This window comes from Urocitellus parryii, chromosome 3 (assembly GCF_045843805.1).
Source record: "Urocitellus parryii isolate mUroPar1 chromosome 3, mUroPar1.hap1, whole genome shotgun sequence".
Lineage (NCBI taxonomy): Eukaryota > Metazoa > Chordata > Mammalia > Rodentia > Sciuridae > Urocitellus > Urocitellus parryii.
In genome coordinates this window covers 151742053-151748052 of record NC_135533.1, presented here as the reverse complement: position 1 = coordinate 151748052, position 6000 = coordinate 151742053, and positions in this window count along the sequence as shown.

Genomic DNA, 6000 nt, shown 5'->3' with positions numbered 1-6000 from the left:
ATGGGGAAATTAGTCGCCCTGGCGACTCCCAACACTGTCTGCTTTAGGACTAGAGGGAAATGGGCCAAGGGTCTCTGTGTTCTGTCATGAGGACCCAGTTACTGGAATTAGACGAAAACCATCCTCAAAGAATTGACCTTTGAGGACAAAGCAGCAATAATTAGGTGGAATGGAGTCCTGTCTCAGCCTCCAGTTTTTCTCGGGATCTTAGAAGTCTAGGCAAGACTTGAGGTTCCCATCTAAAGGGAGCTCACACAAGGTCTCTCAGGTCAGCATTTGCCTCTTAGACCCCAAAGTGATGGATACCCCACCCCCACCCCATCTGTGTGGCAACAGAAGAATCTTGCTTTCTAGGAGCCTAGAACTTTTGGATGTGGGTGCTCAGATACTCAAGGTTGCTCTCTTCCCTGCTGTAGAGTCTGACACCTTTGTACACCAGGTCTTCCACTGAGAAACCTCAGAAGCCAAAGAGGGAGACCAAGAGCCCCAGTGACTAGTATTTTCTTGAAGACTTGAGGAGCAACCTGAGGAGGCTTGACCCCTCCTCTGCAGTGGTGGGAAACTTGGGTGTAGCTATATGGGTAGCTGATGGCATTTCATTGGGGTGGGAAGTCACGTATGAGGTGTGGAGTTCCTTGTTGGTTTTGGCTTCAGAGCTCTTGGCATGGAGGTTTCTCTGCAGAGACCCAGGCCTTAGCACTGAGGAAGACAGGCCGCCATGGATCTCCAGGGGCCCAAACCGTGGGCCTCTAGTGCCATGGGGGCCCTTTCTCTGATGGTCCTGCTTCTCCATAACTGTAGGGTCTTCCCCAGCCAGCCAGCTCTTTCCTACTCTCTCCCAGGTCTCTGAGCACAGTCATCCCTGTGCAGGGGTCGTGGGCACACCTAGTGTACAAGGGGTGACTATCTGCTCCTGGACCAAAAACAAGAGTTGATTTACTCGGCACACTGACTGATCTGTGGGACATCTTGGAATTGGCAGCAGACAGCACCGGCCTCTTCTGATGGAGGTACGGATCCCCTGAGAGGAGCACTGTGTCTGCAGAAGTAGCTTCTTGGAGGTACTTTGGCAAACTGCCAGGGCAAAGTCACTGGACACTTGCAGCACGGCCTTCAAGTTGATGCTGGGTCAGGGGCGTCTGTGCTACCACACGAGCCAAGGGAACGGAGTAGTGGGCCCAGTGAGCAGGCTCCAGGAAGCTGAGTCCTTCTGGCAGGTCCTTGCCCCCTAGGGCCATGGGCACAGATGAGGGGCAAATTTTAGCCAGTAACTGCCCATAGAAGCAGTTGGGTAAAATTGGATAGTTGGTTTGGAGAGCAGAGCTCTGAGTGTTCCTCTCCTTTAGCTGCCAGCTGGGCATAGGGAAGTGACTGTTTGGCCTGTGGCTGGGACGCATCTTTGGAATGCACAAGCAAAGAATGGGTACATGTGCGTAGAACACACTACCTGGCATGTGCAGAAAAAAATTCTGAAGAACCATCTGGTGTGCAAGGCTGGCATGCCCTGCAGAGATGCACCAGTAAGAGGCACCACAAAGAGCTGACTTGGGCCCAGGCTGCAGACCAGCCCCTGGCCCACCCAGGCGTTTGATCTCCTGCTGAGAATTGGCGGTGATTAGCTTCAGGGCATTGAACTAGAGAGCAAGTCTGGCCCCCAGAGCTGCCAGGACATGACTCAGGACAGAAATCCTGCCCAGCAGAGGGGTGACTCCTGGCAAGTAAGTTTCCTGGATAAGCAGCTGCTGCATGAGGCTGCAGCTGTGGGACCCACACCTGTGTGTCCTGCCCTTACCTTGGAACACGTGAGGGGGCAGCAGCTGAGAACAGAAGTGCATGCACCACCTGGGGCCTGTTAAGGGGGCAGGCCAGGAATGGAGCAGGGCAGGCCGGGAGGGACTCTGCAATTCCATGCTTGGGCATTTAACCAAGAGAAATAAAATCTCATCTCACAAAAACCTGTTTGTGAATACTTTAGTGGCTTTAGTTTTATAGAGGACTTCTGAGCAGAGTTTCTCTAGTGAGCTTGCTTGTTAAATGGTTGTTCTGGGAACAAGTAAATGCCACTCTTAGCAGAATCTGGGTGGGGAGAAAAAGCTTCAAATTGTTACATAAGATAAAATACCCTTGGGAGGGTGAAGCAGGAGGATCCTGAGGAGACCCTGTCTCTAAATAATAAAATAAGGCTGGGGCTTTGGCCGGTGGTCAAGTGCCCTGGGTTCAATCCCTGTACCCCCACTCAAAGATAAAATACCCCCCACCCCCCCACCCCAGGATTTCCCTAACCTCAGGGCGCCTCCTGGCACAAGAGTCATCCCTACATTGGGGCAATACCTTTTCCAACAAATTCCATTTTCACTTAAGACAGGAAAATCATCTAGGCAAGCCCTGGGATTCTCTGCCCTCTCAGGTTTACAGTCACATTCTGCAGTTAACCCCCCACCCACCAGGCCTCCGTCCTCCCACAATGGAGGTGACTGGTTTGACCAAGTGTCCTCCCCACTGCCGATGGGCCTGCCCAGGCATGACCACTGGCGATGGGTTGGCTGGGGCTACCTTGACCCTTTGGCTAAGTTGGATGCTACATGGCAGGGCCCCTTCGGGTGGACTCTCAGCCTAAAGTTGGATAAAAACCGACCTGCTAGTTCCTTTCACTCATCCTCTCACCAGGGCTGTGTCACACCGGTGGTTTGACAAACCTCTGCCCCTCTTCAGGACTGGCTACGTTTTATGGCCTAGGCTGCTATGGTTTGACAGGGTCCTTAGAGTTCATGTGTCTGCAACAAGATCCCCCGTGCCACATGGTGGAGAAGTGGGATGTTGCAGAGGCCATTCACTGGTAAAGTTTCCACCATGATTAATGCCATCACCATGGGATGAAAAGCTCTCTCACACACCCTCTTGTCCCCTCACCTTGTGCCACTAGATGAGGCAGCAGGAGGCCTCTGGTATTGCATTACAGTAGCTCAAGATTAAGACAAAGAACCAAGGCAAAAAAATTCAGAAGCCCTTATGCAAAAAATAAGCAGGAAAAAAGTGGTTATTTGATACTCAATTATAAAGACATTTTTCCCTTAAAATATTTATACAACATACCAGAAGTGACAAAGACACATAAGGAGCAACATGAATTTACACATTACAAAATAAGTGCACACACTTCTGTTTAGGTGTGGTCCCACTTTTATATAATACAACACTTCCTCAATATTTTATCTTGATAAATTGTAAGATTTTTGGCTTAATTTTTTAATAATATACCTTTAACAACTTTAATTCATACACTTGAAAGTGGCATCAGTCATTCCTGATAACTATATGATCATAAATAATCTCAATAACTTTGAAGAGGAACTTTTGTTGTAGTTTCAACCATGAGTGCAGCTGTTAAGGGCATTTCTTAGGCTATAACAATGCTGAGTGAATTTCTGATCAAGTAGTTCAAATTATAAATTTTATTATACCTATAGCTGATCGTACTTATGGAGCCAATTTTCTAAAATTATTAAATTCTCCAAACCCATAATTTCATGAAAGTTTAGCTTTAACTGAAACATTTTTCCATCTTTATTTAGATTAAGGGTACAGTGTGGTATTTTGATGAACATATACACTATGAAATGATTGCCATAGTTACACTAATTGACACATCCACCTATTCATGCGTTTTACCTTCTACGTGTGTGTGCCTGGTGAGAGCGTTTAAGATCTGTACTCTCAACAATCATACAGTTTTACTAACTGTTGGAAACTTGCTACCTATGAACTCTCCAGAGCTTACTCATCCTGCATCCATGAAATGTTGTCACCTTGGACCAATAGTTGCCCATCTTTCCAAACACCAAGCCCCTGGCCCCCACCATTCCACTCTGATTCCATATCCAGAGAAGATCATACTGTCTGTATCGGCTTATCTCACTTAGCATAATGTCTTCTAGTTTCATCAATATTGTTGTAAATGACAGGATTTCTTTATTTCTAAGGTGGAATGACATTCTTAGCATAATATGGCTAACATTTTTGGTACATGCACATAATTTTTAAAAACTCAGTCAAGAAAAATAAAATTTTTTTTCTACAGAGGTTATTTTCAATAGAGTGGTTTTTCAGAATAATATGGGAAAGGCTTTAAGGACAATCCTTGGGCATGCTATGACATAGAAAAGGTATCAAGGTGGGCGTGCTGCCTATGCCTGAAAACAGCAAAAGCCATTGGCCCAGAGTGATGTGGGACCAGCTGAGCACGAGCCAGCACAGGCATGTCGAGAAATCTAAAGGGTGAAAAATAAAAACCACACACTCACTACAAATAAATTCTCAGAGCTCAAACCAAATCACTCTAGAAAGAATGAGAAAATTCATGACTCTAATATCAAATGACTCAAAGGTAAATATCCAAGATAAACAAATACTGTGACTATTTAAACCTGAAGAAACTGAAAAACAATAATTATAAGAATTAAGAAATAATTTGGGAAGGAGGTAATCTGTTACATTTATAATGTAATTTATAATTTGTAATTTATAATTTATAATTATTGACAATAACTAAATAAGGATTCAGAAAATGGGTAGCCACTTAAAGGGAATGACTACTGGTTTGGGTAATAGAGTAGCAGTTGTCTTCTTCCAATGCAGGAGCATCAAACTCAAGATTAGATAAGGACAGTAACAAGGGCATTGATGAGGGAGAGTACTCACTAAAGGATGGGAAAAGCCAGAGTCAGCAAACGTAGAACTGGGGTGGCATATCTGTGAGCCTTGCATAGAAACCACGGAGGAGAGAAGAAGTAAACACTGGAAAGTAGGTTCCACAAGGAGATGTAAAGCAGCAGCAGTGCAGGGAAGGGCTGTGCCTCATGGGAAACAGAAGGTCAGAGAGAAAAAAATATTTCAAAAGAAATGAAGCAAGAGGTGGTAAAAAAAATGAGGGAGAAAAAAAATCACCTTAGGACATCTGATTATAGAAATGTTCAAGGTCTCAGAAAGAACACAAAGCAAAGATACAAGGCCAATATTAAGAATGTAATTCCAATTTTTTTCCTGAAATGAAACAATACTTTGGAGTCATTTCTTCAAACGAATTCTGATGAAAGCCAATGGATATCCTAGTAAAATTCTGGGCTTTACAGAAAAAGAAATCCCTTGGGGCATCTAGGATGAAAGCGCAAAGATAATGAAAAGCAGAATAGCTTTACTCCTTCAGAGAAGTCAGCTTTCCCTAGAGGAAACAGAGCCACATGTTGAAGATCTTCCATGAAGGACGTGGGTGGCCACGGATGAGACAGCCCTGACATCCCAGGTGTCATGGAAGACCTGGGGTGATCCTGTTACCATTTTCCCTTCTAGAGGAACAAACACAATTCAATGAACAAAATCCTAGAAGGACCCTGATACAAGGACAGCTAGGAAGTGCTACTTCAGAAGTTACTGTGTTCAATTAAGGAAAAATGAGGGGGACAGGAGGCAGGAGTGATCATGGTGGTGGTCACTGGTGGGGGGTACTACCTCTCTTTAGAGTGTTTTCCTGTAATGTGTTTTCTTTTACAGAAAAGGTTTTAAAAGCCATGGGTACCGAGCAAATATTTAATACAAAAACATCCAGCATTAAGTAGAGGACCAATATGTGTACAAAGTGAACTTAAATGTGCACAATTGTATACACTATTTTACATGTGGGAGAGGAAAAGCAGCCAAGTGGCTCCTCCTCTGTGGCCTGGTTCTAGACACTGCCCAGTGCCCTCTTCTGAGCCCCAGAGCTCCAGGACCATAGATCACTGTCCTTCCAGGTGTCAGTGTAGGATTCTGCCACACAGACCCAGGTGTGCCATCCTGGGAAGACACCTAGACCAGGGAGGAAGTGCTCACTGGGGAGGGTGTGGAGAACCAGGAGGCTCCTTAGGCCCTCTTAGGTGACCTTGGTACTTGAAATCTTCAGAGCTCAGGTCAGCGGGTACTGAGACCTGCCTGCTGCCCTCTGCTGAGTGTGTGGTCTGTATGCTA